The following is a 16017-nucleotide window of genomic DNA, read 5'->3' on the forward strand; positions in this document are numbered from 1 at the left end:
CAATCACTAATTTGGAGCACTATGGACTCGTGGGTATTTATTTTATCCTTTAGGTTATAATTAAACACTTCTTTATTTTGTTGCTTAAGTTGTTCCGGTTTTGGCCATTGGGAACTCTTTCAGTTGGCTCCTGTGTCCCTTTGACTCATCCCCTCATTGTGTTTTCTTGTTTGTTTGTTCATTTGTTATGTAGCATTTCCTTATTTTCTGGAATTACAAGATGCTCCAGGCTTCTCTAGTATATTTTCTGCCCCAGTCCTAAAATCAACCATTTCTCCAAGGAGCCCTGGTTCCTTTAATTGGAGGATGAAGTAGAAACCTAGATCTGGGAGCTACGTGTGCTGGTGAGGAGTCATTGCTTCTAGGCCCTCTCTAAAGTTTTGTTGCTTCTAGGCTCTCTAAGCTGGCAGAGCAAGGAAACTTAAGTGTGTATATATTTATGTACATGCAGTTATAAATATTTCATATGTAACCATCTATATCTATATTAAGCTAACATGGTTTCATACTGATGTGCTCAGCTCTAATTCATTACCACATAGGTCATTCTAGCCCCCATCCTTGCTAATCTGTAACTCCCCACTCCAACAGTGAAAAACCTGGCTCCCACCATCCACCATCCATTTACTTAATTGTTCAATTCCAGTGTTACATTAGAAGTTTTGGAATTGCTCATCTGTACCCCCATGAGAAACCACTTTATCAACTAAAGTACTGTTCTTATGTGCAGGTCCGTTTGCCTTTCGTCTTATAGACGCCATTCATTCCCAAAGTAACTTAGGTCAGAACCTCTTTCCCCATCTCCTTCAGTGAGGCTGTTTCATACATACAGTTAGGTTCTTTTATCACAATCTGCACTCCATCTTCAGATTTCCCCAACCTTCTAAAGTGTTATTTTCAAATTTTTTATACAGTGAGATTCACACTTTGTGCTGTAAAGTTCTATGGGTTTTGACAAATGCATAGTGTCATGTATCCATCGTTATAATATTATAGGATAGTTTTACTGTCCTAAACAATCCATCCTCTGTTCCTCACTTATTCAACACCTCCTCCCACAAACCTCTGGTGACCTTTCTCTTTAGTTTTGCCTTTTCTAGAGTGTTATATAAATGAAATCATACAATATCTAGCTTTTTAGGTTGGCTTCTTTCACTTAGCAATATACATTTAGTATTACATTACATGGATGTATGGATGTACCACAGTATGCTTATCCATGAATCCACTGAAGGACATCTTGGTTGCTTCCAGTTTTTGGTGATTATGAGTAAAGTTGCTATAAACATTTAGGTTTTTGTGTAGACATAAATTTTTTAAATCAGTTGGATAAATGCCCAGGAGCATGATTTCTGGATCATATGGTAAAACTATGCTTAGCTTTGTAAGAAACTTCCAAATATCTTCTAAAGTGGCTATACTATTTTGCATTCCCACTAGTAATCAGTGAGAGTTCCCTTTGCTATGTATCCTCTCCAGCGATTGATGTTGTTGGTGGTTTAGATTTTAGCCATTCTAGCAGGTATGTGGTAGCATCTAATTGTTGTTTTAATTTGCATTTCCCTAAAGCTAAATTATGTGAAGCGTCTTTTTATATGCTTATTTGCCATCCTTATAGCTTCATTGGTGAGGCGTCCAGATCTTTTGCCCATTTTTTTATTGAGTTGTTTGCTTTCTTATTGTTCAGTTTTAAGAGTTCTTTGTGTATTTTAGATACAAGTTCTTTATCAGATCTGTGTTTTGCAAACATTTTCTCTCTGTCTGTAGTTTTTCATTTTATTCCCTTAACAGTGTGTTCCTCAGAGATATGTTATTTGCTAGAATTAGTTTTACTTTTAAAAATAGCTCTTGAATAGAAATATTTTATAGATCTATGAATACAAAAACAATGTCAGTCAATAGTAAATATTTCAGGTCAGGCATGGTGGTTCATGTCTGTAATCCCAGCACTTTGGGAGGCCAAGGGAGGAGGATTGCTTGAGGTCAGGAGTTCAAGACCAGCCTGGCAACATAGTGAGACCCCCATATCTATTTAAAAATAGTAAATATTTCAAAATATTACATAATTTAAGTTATTTTTAGCATAATCTTTCACTATTAAAATACCTGGTTTGAACAATAAATAATCACCAAACTTCAGAGGCAGTGGCCAGGAGTATGGTCTAGCATGGGCACTTCCTATCTAGCCTGTGGAGATGGCAGGCAGCAGAGGAGTTCTGAGGTGCCAGATGTCTGTCCTGCTGCAGGTTCTTACTAGCCAGTTTAGCAGCCACTGCCCTTCCTGAATAACGTGAAGCCTAGGTTTGCTCTGCTCCCTCCATTGGTTCCCAGGGGGACAGGTGACAGGCCACCATCACCAGCCTAACCTCTTGGGCAGGACTCCCTCTTCAGCTTATTGGCTCTTCCTGGTAAAGCTCAGACCTTTGAGGATGTAGGGCTTTGGTTCTAGTTAAACAGATAACTCATTCATAGACTTCTTCATTCCCATAGGACTTTTCCCTGCCAAATATTTCACAGGTTCTCAACCTCACATGTTAAGATCAATTGCTGGCCGGGCGTGGTGGCTCACGCCTGTAATCCCAGCACTTTGGGAGGCTGAGGCAGGTGGACTGCCTGAGGTCAGGAGACCAGCCTGGCCAACATGGTGAAACCCTGACCCTACTAAAAATACAAAAATTAGTCAGGCATGGTGGCGTGCACCTGTAATCCCAGCTACTTGGGAGGCTGAGGCAGGAGAATCACTTGAACTTGAGAGGCAGAGGTTGCAGTGAGCCGAGATTGCATCATTGCACTCCAGCCTGGGAAACAACAGTGAAACTCCATCTCAAAAAAAAAAGGATCAATTGCTAAATGCCCTTGACACTTCTCATTTGAATACCTGCCATCCTACTGCAAACAACAATGAATCTGCTTGAGGATTTTTTTTTTTTTTTAGCCTGTCCTGAGGGTAGAGGAAAAGGCTGGGAAGGTCATGATCCTGAGAGCAGCTGTCAATCAATAATGGTGAGATAAAGGATAAAGTGTTGCTTCCTCCTCTCTTTTCAGGTGGGACAACTTTGAAGTGTGTTTTATACAGGCTCTCCTACAGTTGCCAAGTGGGATGAGCTTGGCTGCCTACAGCAGTGACCAGCTTATCAATGCATGGGTATTGCTTTCCTTTCCTTCCCTCTCACTCATCGTCAATTTCCTTCCAGTGCTTCCTGGGATCACCTCCCAAGTCAATTGCTTGCACTCAGATTCTTTTCTCAGTATCTGCTTATCTCAAAGAGCCAAAGTCACACTGCAGCAAGTGCTAGAACTAGACTTCATGTCTTTTGCTCCTGAACTGATGTGGTTTTATATCATAAAGTGAGCAAGCTGCTCCTGCTCCATCCCAGCTCCTAAGAGACCTGAAGCTCATTCCGCCGATACCTCAGGGGTCAAGAATAAGCCAAATGAGACTGGCCACAGAGGACGTTGTACTCAAATGGGATTGGACTTCACCTGAAGCAGAGATCTTGATGCTTCCCTCCAGCAGCCTCTGGGAAGAGAGCACGCAGGCACTGAAAGGGGGGTGCAGCTGACGCAGCCACGATGAGCATAAAAGTTATGTGAAGTCTCATGTCTTACCTTAAATGTGGTACAAAGTTTGCGTTCTGCTCTCCAGTATGTCTGAGTTTAAAAACAGGAAAATAATAACTCACTAGCAAATCAATGTGGGCTCCAGGAGGAGGGCCCTGTCCTTCCCACTGTCCTGAGTTCTGCAGCAGGAGAGGGCAGTGAAGGGCATGCAGGTGGCTGAGGCCATGCTATTTTTATCACGCCTCCTTGTTCTGCACTAGACTTTCATGAATGATTTTTCTATGTCATTAAAATACCTTCAAAAAGCATTGTTGTTGTGGCGGTGTAATTGTCACCCAGCATCTGTTTCACAATTTGCTGACCCACTTTCTTATTATTGAATATGTGGTTAAATCCCAGTGGCAAACATGCTGTGATGAACATCTTGGCACGTAGGACTTGACCTAAGTTCCCATGACTTTCCTTGGGTGGTTTTTAGGAGAGTTCAGTGCTCTGAAGTGTGGGCCCTGGACCCAGGCTCCCAGGCTCTGCCAGGCACTGCCCCTTCCAGCTATTGGACTGATGTGATGTCAGGTAAGTGACAAGGGGCCATGCCTCAATTTCTCATGGTATGGGAAAAGCCCAGCTGGGAACCCTGGGCACCTGGGAGAGGGGCTCCAATGAAGGGAACTTGGGTGGAAACGGGAGAAGGGTGGGGAGGGCAACGTGGGGAGGGCCTGCTTCTCTTGATTCCTCCTAACTTTTGTTCCACTTCTACACACATTGACACTCTGTCAGGGGCAGAGGTGTTACTGGAAAGGGGTCCAGATCCAGACCCCGAGAGAGTTCTTGGATCTCATGCAAGAAAGAATTCAGGGTGAGTCTGTAGAGTAAAGTGAAAGCAAGTTTATTAGAGAAGTAAGGAAACAAAAGGATGGCTACTCCAAAGGCAGAGCAGTGGCATGGGCTGCTTGACTGAGTAAACTTACAGTTATTTCTTGATTATATTTTATGCTAAACAAGGGGTGGATTATTCATGAGTTTTCCAGGAAAGGGGTGGGGATTTCCCAGAACTGAGGATTCCTCCCCCATTAGACCATATAGGGTAACTTCTCCACGTTGCCATGACATTTGTAAACTGTCATGGCGCTGATGGGAGTGACTTTCAGCATGCTCATGAATTAGAATTAACATATAATGAGGAATGAGGATGACTAGAGGTCACTTTCATTGCCTCTTGGTTTTGGTGGGTTTTGGCTGGTTTCTTTACCACATCCTGTTTTATCAGCAGGGTCTTTGTGATCTGTATCTTGTGGTGACCTCCTGCCTCATCCTGTGACTAAGTATGCCTAATCTACCAGGAATGCAGCCCAGCAGCTCTCAGCCTCATTTTACCCAACAGTTATTCAAGATGGAGTCAGTCTGGTTCAAACGCCTCTGACAGAGGGGTCAGAAATATCACTTGCTCCAACTTTCTGCCTTTATAGATGAGGAAACTGAAGCGCACAGTGACCCAACCAAGGTCTCATGGAGCCAGTAGAAAACCCCTCATTCTGACATTGAGCTGAGTCCCCTGCCACACTGCAGCCCAGGGCCCAGAGCCCAGTCTCATGCTTGTCCCCTGCCTAGACATCTCATTGTCTCCCCAGGATAGAGGTTCAAACGAAAGCCCCTCCTGGTCTGGCTAGAAAACGTGCAGCCGCTGTCAGAACAGCACCCTTGGCACGGGAGTCTGGGGAGTAGTTCTCCAAAGACAGAGTGTGCTGTTTATGGAAGGGAGGCCGTTTAGCTGAGGACTGTCTGCAAAGGGGTATTTGAGTGGGGCAGATATACTGCTGCCCACTTTGGGAAGCCTAGGGAATGTCTCCAGTCCCAGCAGGTGCAGCCTGTGCCTCATGCTGTAGGCACCATCACAGAGATGCTGAGGCCAGCCCCCTTTCTCACTGATAGTGTACTTGAGAAACTCACACCCACCCAACCTGCTTCCAGCTCTTAAGCCTTTTCCTGTCCCTGATCCTGCGTGCCCCTCACCACAGCCCCAGAAGGAAGGTGATCTTCTCTGCGTTTTACAGATGAGGAAGCTGAGCCTGGAAGACATCACACAGGCTGTCCAAGTGTGGGAGACACTGTTGATGGCCACCCACTTTCTGGAGGCCGTCTCTTCCCAAGCGCACCAGCGGCTTCCCCCTGTGAGGAGCTGCGGCTCAGCCCGTGGGCTCTCTCTGGCTACAGGAATGTGCTCAGCCCATGGTGACATCCCTGGAAGCACCCCCGCCCCACAATTAATGAAGGTCGGAAGTTGGGGAATAAATACTCAAGCTTCTCACTCTTAGGTGGTGGGAGGGGTCGGGGGACAATGCTGAGGTGTGTTCCACACCATCTCCCAGCAGTCCCCTATGGGACGGGGCTCCAGGACTTCCAGGTTTCCAACTCAGAGATGATTCCAATGCAGATGCTCTCAGAACGTGGGAAAGAGTTTATGAACTATTCAGTGAAAAAAAGAACCTTCAATTGTTTGCATTTTATAACCACAGCTACGTGAAAATGTGTGTCTAGCTTGTGGGTAAAGGTGAGAAGAGAAAGCACACGTCTGGGTGTTATGTTGCGTTTGGGTGGTGGGATTTGGGGTGAGCATCTTCCCTCTCCCTGATAGAATTCTAGAATCAGACTGGCCTGGGCTGGAATCATGTCTCCACCATTCATTCTAGTCTACTGGTCATATTGAGAGACAAACCATGCCAGAGCATGCAGAGGAAGGACCAACATTTTCGGCAGCAGGTATGACTGACTCCTCAAGCCCTCTTTGAGCTCCAGCTTGCTCAGGTCTGCTCACCCCTCTATTCTGGCTGCTCCCCGAATCAGCACCTGGTTCCTGGAGTAGAGGCCTTGGTCAGAGAGGGCCTCGAAGCTGGTGAGCTGGGCAATGGGGCCTGACTGATTCAGGGTCATCCCCTCAATGGAGGGCTGACACTTGGAACTTGCTACTAAACTGCCTCACTGATGCCTGGGTATCAGGAGCAGTGCCTTGCCCCTTAAATTGCCCTCCTGGGGGGAATTATCCACAGCCCAATGTTGTGCTTGTCTGATGCTGGATGACGGCACAAATAACAATGGTGCTTGTCCTTAGATGGCCCCCACCCAGTGAACAAATCCATCAGTGGGACAGATGGGCTATGGGAGGGGACGTACCATGGAATGCTCTCTTTTGGTTTAGGCTCAGGGACGTCAGATTCCAAAGGCCTGTGGTGTTGGGAATGTGGGGATGTCATAGCCCAGAGCTGCCAAGCTAGACGGGGCCTCAAGGAGATGGGAGGAAAGGAGAGGGAGGCCAAAGGAAATCTGGCTGTGAGGCTGAAAAGAGGCCAGAAAGTGATAGAATGGATCAACAGGAATTTGCTTGTGAGTATAAGAGAAATAAGGCAAGTCCTTGATTGATCACAGGGTGTTGGTTATAGGAAGCCTAGAGTTGATGCATAGTAGGTCCTCAAAAAGTATTTGTGGTGCTAGACAGTTGTTCTATCAGCTTGGAACATCCTTCCTTCCCCACTGCTATGTGTGTAGCTCTACCTTTCTGTCCAGAGTCTGCTGAACGGCCCCTCCTTGATGAGGCCTTCCCTGATAACACTCCCTTCCCCGCTGTGGTCCATGTCATTTCCTTTTCAAGTTCACACTTACCTATATTCATTGCTCACCTTTTCTTTTCTTTTTTCATTTTTTTTTTTTTGTTTGTTTTGTTTTTTGAGACTGAGTTTCGCTCTGTCGCCCAGACTGGAGTGCAATAGCATGATCTTAGCTCACTGCAACCTCTGCCTCCTGGGTTCGCATGATTCTCTCACCTCAGCCTCCAGAGTAGCTGGGATTACAGACGTGTGCCACCACGCCCAGCTAATTGTTTGTGTTTTTAGTAGAGAGGGGGTTTCACCATGTTGGCCAGGCTGGTCTCAAACTCCTGACCTCAGGTGATACACCCACCTCGGCCTCCCAAAGTGCTGGGATTATAGGCGTGAGCCCATGCCCAGCCCATTGCTCACCTTTTCTACCAGGCGACAGGCTTCTTATCTATGATAGATTCATTTGGGCCTGAATACTGTAACTGCTCATAGAAGGTCCTTAATGGATATTTGTTAAATGAATAGAAAATGTGTCAATGTTCGCCAGGCCAGACTCCCTTGGTTGGGCAGGGTCCTGGCCCCATCCACCCTGGCTGTGGTCAAAGCCTGAGAGTCGGCCTGCAGAGCTTCATTGGACTTCTCCAGTCTACTCTAAATGCTGGTGAATGGGGTAGACTTTGGCACTGTGATGTCTCTTCTTGGTGTTTCTGAGATTACCAACCAGATCACAGAGGAGCAGGGTGACAACAAATGTTTGGGGTCATGAATGTGAGGGACAGGATATTTAAAAGCATCTTGGATGGGAAAGACCCTTGAGCAAGCTGAGGGGCTGTGCCAGCAGCCATTCACACCCATCTACAGCCCCTCACCTTCACCCCTTGTTTAGTTCCCATCCTCATCTCCCAATCTTCAGAGTGGCTATGACTGTGTCCCCACATGGCTCCCAGTTGCACGTCATGGCTTCTGATATCTTATGGATCATCCCTCCAATTGAGCCTCTGGCCTGATGCTCTGAACTCTTCAATCCATTCACTGTCCACATTCAAGGAATCTGAAACAAGGTGCCAACAATGCAGTAATAATCTAGTTGGAGAAACAGGCACACATAGGCAAAAAAGGAATGAATGACCCCAGGCTGGTTGAACACAGAGTAGTGGGCACCTTTAGAAGACTTACGAACCCACAGGATCACACCTCTGGAAACTGCCTCCTGGTGCCACTGAGGTGGGTGGTCAGGGATCCCAGTGTTAGAGGATCCCATTCCCTGGCCACAGGGAATTGGGTCAGTGATGAACATGTCACCGAAGATGGACCTGGCAGATTCTTGCCCAGGGATGGAGGCCTCAGGTGCTACTGGGCAGGCCCCTCAAGTGGCTGGGTTGATTCCATGTACACTTGGAACTGTAGGATATTTCTAGACCTTGTTTCTATTTCTCCTACTACTTTCTTCCCTTCTCAATGCACACTGGCCTTCCTCACCTGGAAGGAAACACAGCTGCTGAACAGTTCTGAGTTTTGCCTCTTGAGCCTTCAACTACTGGAGAAGCGCTCATTCCCTCGGTCTTACGAGAAACATTCCAGAAGGACTCTGACTGCCCCACCTTGGGGCAGGTATCCATTCCCGGTCTAGTCACCTCTGGTCAGAGGTGGTGTGGCAGAGTTGGGTCATGCCAGCCTGTCCCTGTCTGGGAGAAGAAGTTATCTCATCCCCCAAGGTTGCTTGCTTCAGACACAATCTTGAACAAAGGTTGAGGCACAGAGCAGTAGGTCAGGGACTTGCACTCCTGTTATATCCAGCAAGAACATGTGGGGACAGACACTCAGGGACACTTGGGGCCTGTGGAAGACTGTGTCTCCCAACAATGCTGTGACGTGAAAACTCATGATCTCCATTACACAGGTCAGGGAATCAAGGCTCAGAGAGCTTCAGTGACTTGCTTGAGTGCTCTCACAGTGGACAAATGGCTTACTCTTTGTTGGGGACATGGAGGTGGGAGGTCAGGACTAGCCTGTGGACTCTGTGATGAGGTACTGGATTGAATATTCTGGGGGTTCAGAGAAAGACCACAGACACCGTATCAGTCTCCTCAAGCTACCATAACAAAATACCAGAGACTGGGGGGTTTAAACAACAGATGTTTATTTCTCACAGTTCTGGAGGCTGGGAAGTCCAAGACCAGGGTGTTGGCTGAGTCACTTCCTGGTGGGGGCTTGTGTACTTGAGTTGAGCGGGGGAGAGAGAGAGAGAGCTCTCTCTAATGTCTTTTCTCATAAGGACAATGTTATAGACTGAATGTTTATGTCCCCCAAAAATTTATATGTAAAAATCCTAACTTCCAATATGATGCTGTTAGTAGGTGGGGCCTTTGGGGGGTGATTAAGTCAGAAATTGGAGCCCTCATGAGTGTGATTAGTACCCTAATTAAAGGGACCTCAGAGAGCGCTCTCACCCTCTTTCTGCCATGTTAAAATACAAGGGGAAATTGGCAGTCTGCAACCCAGAAGACAGACCTGACTAGAACCCAACCATTCTGACACCCTGATCTTGGACTTCCAGCCTCCAGAAACATGAGAAATAAATTTGTGTTGTTTATAAGCCACCCAGTCTATGATATTTTGTTACACAGCTGGAACTGAGACAGACACTAATCCTACTGTGAGGGCCCCACCCTCAAGACCCCACCTAACTCTAGTTACCTCCCAAAGGCCCCATCTCCTAGCACCATTGCACTGGGGGTGAAGATGTCAACAAACATATTTTCTTTTAAGAAAATTGCACATATAATTTTTTTGAGACAAGGTCTCTCTCTGTTGCTCAGTCTGGAGTACAGTGGCACGATCTTGGCTCACTGCAGCCTTGGCTTCCTGGGCTCGAGCAATCCTCCCACCTCAGCCTCCCACAGTAGCTGGGACTACAGGGGCCCACCACCATGCCTGGCCATTTTTTTTTTTTTTTTTTTTTTACATAGAGATGGAGTCTCACTATGTTACCCAGGCTGGTCTTGAACTCCTGGCCTCAAGTGATCCACCCACCTTGGCCTCCCAAAGTGCTAGGATTACAGGAGTGAGCCACTGCACCTGGTCAAAAATATATTTTCTTTTTCTTTTACTTTTGGCAAGCTGTGATCAACATATAGATTTTGAGGATACACAAACATTCAGTCTATAACAGATACTTTAGCCCAAAGCAATCTGATCTTCATTAATGAACTACTGAAAGCATCATCTCTCCTATTATAAAAGTAACACATGCTTGTGTTAAAAAGAAAAAAAAAATGTAATAGAAGCAAAGAGAAGAACGTGTCAGGCCACCTCCAGTCTCCCTCCCCAAAGATAACCACTATCTTGTGTACAAGGAGGCCTCTTACAAAACTTAAAGAGACTGGAAGCAAGTGGAAATCACGGTCTTTTCATGTTTCAGACAAAACATCAGTAAGGCTGTGGGAACCTTTGGATTGTAGCATTTTAAACAGCTCGACCATTATATCTTATATATTGATATTTTTAAAGTAAAGAAAGTGGATGTAAAAATCTCTAGCCTAAGATTTTATCCTTATCCTTGAAAGACGGCTGGAGGCCAATCCCTCAGGGTGATCCCCTCTCCAGTCCTTGGGCTCATGACCTAAGGAGGATGACATATGTGACCCAGGGCTCTGGGACCACCCCAAGGATTCAGTAAGTTCTCAGCAGGCCTCTGCCTCGAGCCCTGCAGGCTGAGCCCTAGCAGACCCTGAGAGGCCGCTGAGTCCAGCTCCTCCACTGCAGTGATGAGGAGTTAAGGCCCAGAGGGGGCGAGCTGCTTTCTCAGGGTCACACAGCCCAGGGGCTCATGCTCCCAGCCAGGGCTTCCCAAAGCCCTCCATGACACTGTAAAACTTACACTGGGCCAGGCATGGTGGCTCATGCCTGTAATCCCAGCACTTTGGGAGGCTGAGGTGGGCGGATCACCTGAGGTCAGGAGTTCAAGACCAGCCTCACCAACATGGTGAAACCCGTCTCTACTAAAAATACAGAAATGAGCCAGACGTGGTGGCAGGCGCCTGTAATCCCAGCTACTCAGGAGGCCGAGGCAGGGGAATGGCTTGAACCCGGGAGGTGGAGGTTGCAGTGAGCCGGGATCGCACCACTGCAGTCCTGCCTGGGCGACAGAGCAAGACTCTGTCTCAAAAATAAATAAATAAATAAATAAACAACAACAACAGAAAACTTATACTGAACCTGAAAGATGCACAGCCGCAAACCTAGACCACTTTTTCTCTCTGCTTTTCCTCCCTTCCCAGGGCAAGGAGAACTTTAGAGGCGAACTCCCCATGAGCACAGGCCTAATCAAAGGAATGGATTACCCAGGCATTCTCTTCCCAGGCACATACCCGGGAAGCAGTGTGGGTTTCCTGTAGGAGGCTTCTGGAGCCAGACGGGCTTGCACGCAAATGCTGGCTTCCTATCCACTTGCTGCAGGACGGTGGGCGAGTCACTTCACCTCTCTCTCTGAGCTTCAGACTCCTCATTCTGAAATTTAGGTCCAATAATACCTCCCTTGGGGGCCAGTGTGAGGACTGAAGATATATCCTACCTACAGTAGGATATACCTACCTGTGTGTAGGTATATAGCATACCTGTGTGTAGGTATATCCTACAATATAGGATCATTTGAGGTGAGGAGTTCAAAACCAGCTTGGCCAACATGGTGAAACCCCGTCTCTACTAAAAACACAAAAAGTAGCTGGGTGGTAGTGGCACACGCCTGTAATCTCAGCTACTTGGGAGGCTGAGGCAGGAGAATCACTTGAGCCTGGGAGGCAGAGGTTGCGGTGAGCCGAGATCACACCACTGCACTCCAGGCTGGGTGACAGAGCGAGACCCTGTCTCAAAAAAAAAGAAAAAAAAAACTACAATGAAAACTAAACTGTTACTAGGTCCCAGCTAGACATGCCAACTTGCTGGAGGCTCTGAGTCTGAGGGCTGGGCTTTCTTTACTAAAAAGTGGAATTAGCAGAGGGAGTTTGAGAGGCATTAAAGACCTGTAAGCACCAAGCCCAGGGTTTCACTTACATTCACTCACCAGGATTGTCAGAGAAATGAAAAAGAAAGAACTTCAGATAATGCTATTCAATGCCAAGTCTGTGTACCTCAACCCCTACACTTGTGTCCCAGGCCACCAGCATTTATCTCATTTCTCATGAAGGTGTGTGTCTGTGTGTCAGGGAGTGTGGGGGGGTTGGTTCCTTTTCTAAGAGAACCTGCAACTCACCAGCTGTGCAAGTCCAGGTGGGTGATTTAACCTCTCTGTGCCATAGTTTCTTCAGTGGCAAAGGAGGAAAATACAATCAATTCTGTTTCTCCCTCTCTCTTTTTTTTTTTTTTTTTTTTTTGAGACAAGTTTCACTCTGTCACTCAGGTTGGGGTGCAGTGGTGCAATCTTGGCTTACTGCAACCTCTGCCTCCTGGGTTCAAGCGATTTTCCTGCCTCAGCCTCCTGAGTAGCTGGGATTATAGGCGCACGCCACCATGTGTGGCTAGTTTTTGTATTTTTAGTAGAGACGGGGTTTCACTATGTTGGTCAGTCTGGTCTACAATCAATTCTTATTTGCAGTAATTATGTTCTATAAAGTTACCAAGAATGCTGAATTAGCAATACTGAACCTTTGCTCCTAGGGGAAAAACAGAGTTAGGTTTCTGTGAACCCCTGGTCACATTTTCATCAACTGATCAGTACATCGCCTTGTTTCAGGTGTGTTTCTGTTTAAAGACACCTTATTTAATATTGTTGATTCATTAACGCTGAACCTGCGGCCACAGCGCCGTAACTCATGGCTGAACAAAGCTCATCTAACACACCATTTTCTCTGAAAGGCATTAATTACAGCCTTCTTATATTTAAGCACACCAGACGGCACCTTGCGCTCTGCATGGGGGCAGTTTGAAATAGTGAAATCACCAACAAAGTGTGCAAACATGTGAAGAGCAGGACACTAAATAGATCACACAAAGGACACTTGTTTGCCAAATGAGAGCTGGAACAAGAAGGCAGAGTGTCATCTTGTTCTACTTCAGCAGGTATCAGGTTATATCAGGTGACTCAAAATTTTTGCCACTTTGTGCGTGTCCACGAATCACCCTGAAAGCAGTGTGAATACTGACTGGGGGATGAAAGTGAATTTTTGTGAGTAGGCAAACTCACAAATAGGGAGTCCATGAATCACGAGGGTCTAGTGTAGGCTCATCCCTCGGGTTGTCACACAGGTGACAGTGACAGCCAGAGCCCTTTAGCACAGTGGTCATAGCAGATACTCAGTCCATGGGGATCGTTACTGCGGTCGTTTTGCTCCTTGCAGTTTCTCTGACTTCAGGCGATTAGACTTGGGGCGTTGAGGCACCTGCTTTCAAAACTGTGCTGTGAGACCGGGCAGCGGGATGTGCAAGGAATGGCCCAGCATCAAGCTGGCACTCAGAGCCTTTGTTGATTCTGAGTTAAACTTCCTCAGCACCTTCAAGTTCAATTTTAAGGAGGATATGCCCACTCCTCTGCCAGTGGAGGCAGGGATGCCAAGGTGGGGAGACCAAAGCTGGACCCTGAGAGTGACGGCCTTCAGAAACTTTGCAGTCTAGGCTTCTCTCCCCACGACCTGGTCTCTGCCCTGGCACCTACCTTGAAGGGTGTCTGGGAGGCAGATTGGGGCCAGGTGGTGGAGGATAGCTGGGCACAGAAGTTGGGTTGTGTGTTTAGGGTAGAAGGGAACCATGGAAGTTTGTGGTGCAGGAGTGTGATCAGGATGGCGTGGGCTTTCAGAAGGCAACTCGGGTGGGAGCAAGGAGGAGTGGGGCTAGAAACAGGGCTGGGAAGAGCCGGTGGTGCTGCCCCTGGGATGGGGAAGGCCGAGAGAAGCCAGCCAAGGAGGCCTTCCGAGGTCTCCCGGGTCTTGAGAAGTCTCGTATTTCTCCCTGTATGGTGGCTGCGGTTCACCCCGAGAGAGTGCTGGGGGGCTGCTCCTCTTCCCGGGGCTTTGTCTGCCAAAGCTACTCAACACAGAGGACTCCCCAGTGCTCAGCCACCATTCCTCTGCTCATTAAATTTTTCAGTAAGAAAAATGGTCACCAAAGAGCGGCGAGGTAAAGCTTCACCAGCGCTCTTGTGGCAGATGAATGAGCCAGACACAAGCGTGCCAGCGCCTCCCTCCTCAGTCTTCCACAGCAAGCAGTGCGCTACCCTGCCTACATGCATGCGAGCATAACACCCCTGGGGGCACACACGCGTGTCCACAGACATGCATGTATGTGCACACCTACATCAGCACCATCAGGTGGACACATAGTGCCTAACAGTACACTGTGCGCCACACACACATGACGCGGCACAACCCAGGGCTAGGAGCAGGGGCGTGGGAGTCAGGCGACCTGGGTTTGCATCCCAGCTCTGCAACTTGCTGGGTAAGTTACTTAACCTTCCCAGCCCTGGTTTCTCATCTGCAAAATGGGGGCTGATAAGAGATCCTCCCCCGATGGTACTGGGGGGTTGAGGGAGTTTACAATGCATAAGGCCTGGCACGAGGGCTGGCACACATAGCCTCCTTCGGTGTTGGGTATCGCTGTTTCTCATCATTGTTAGAAAGGACACACATCACACAGCACAGCTCCAGAGGCTCCTCCTCCACCAACTCTTCCATCTCTAACTCCCAACACCTTCATAAACACCTGAGAGGTGGGGGCCTTAAGGCTATCTGAGAGGTGCTGACAGCTTATTTCTACATTGTGCACTGTGGGCTGTTCACTTGTCACTTTGCTAATGGCATATCTATCATTTTAGGGGCTGAGCAAAAACTTCCACTTTAAAATCCTGCAGAGATGGGAGAAAGAAGGAGGGATGAGAGGAAGGGGAAGTGTGGAGTGCATCCCCTTTCTGGCTCCAGCCCTTCCTGAGGCCAGCTGCATCTTCTTGGCTCCTCTTAAACCACATTCATGGCCTTCCAGCAAACTCCTCTTTTTGATTAAGGAGTATTAGTTGGTTTCTGTTCCTTGCAGCCAAAACCAATCCAGAGCCAGGTGAATGAGGCACAGCTCCTCCCTTCCTGGAGCCCAGTCCAGCACAGGACAGGCAGATGGGCAGCCCAGGGCAGTCCCCTGCAAGCTGTGCTGGGACAGGGAGGGTGGGCAGCAGGGAGCACACAGCAGGAGCTGACTCAAGCCCAGGTGGACAGAAAAGGGCTTTTTCCAAGGTCAAACAGGAAGGGAAGGAAAATGGCAGCCAGGGCAGGGAAGCAGCATGCCAGACCCCACCAAGCCAAGAGCCTGGCATATTTTACACATCAGCACTGATTACGTTACACCCATCAGAAGCATTAACGATCCCTGCTGCTGGGCCAGCTCACAGCCCCCAGGCCTTTCCCCTCACATGGTCTTGGTGCACACAGTATTATTCCTCCACTCCCAGGGGAGGAAGCTGAGGCTCAGACGGCCCTACCTTTTCCTTCCAGCAGATTCCAGGAAGTAACCCCAGGCTGAGGTCGCACTGGAACATCCATCTGAGGCCACAGAGAGATGAGGAGAAGGAGGGGCCTGACGCCTCCATAGAGCCAATGAGGGCCAAAGGGACCACCATTCTGGAGGCAGCGAAGGCTTCCCAGGGGAGGGTGCTGAGGGGAGGACTAGGGGCTGACAGAGGGGAGCAAGCAGTGGGCACCCAAGCACAGGACAGCAGGGACTGCCCACAGGCCAGGCAAAGTCTAGGCGGTCTGGGTGGAGCCCTTCTGGGCACTCTGGGTCTCAGGGAGGATATATTAAACTGGGGGTGCAAGGAAGGCGCTAGGGGCTAGGGGAACTTTGATGGTTGACTGCATTTATCCCACATCTGTGCACCTGACCCTAATTG

This window comes from Macaca fascicularis, chromosome 7 (genome assembly GCF_037993035.2).
Source record: "Macaca fascicularis isolate 582-1 chromosome 7, T2T-MFA8v1.1".
NCBI classification, from domain to species: Eukaryota; Metazoa; Chordata; class Mammalia; order Primates; family Cercopithecidae; genus Macaca; species Macaca fascicularis.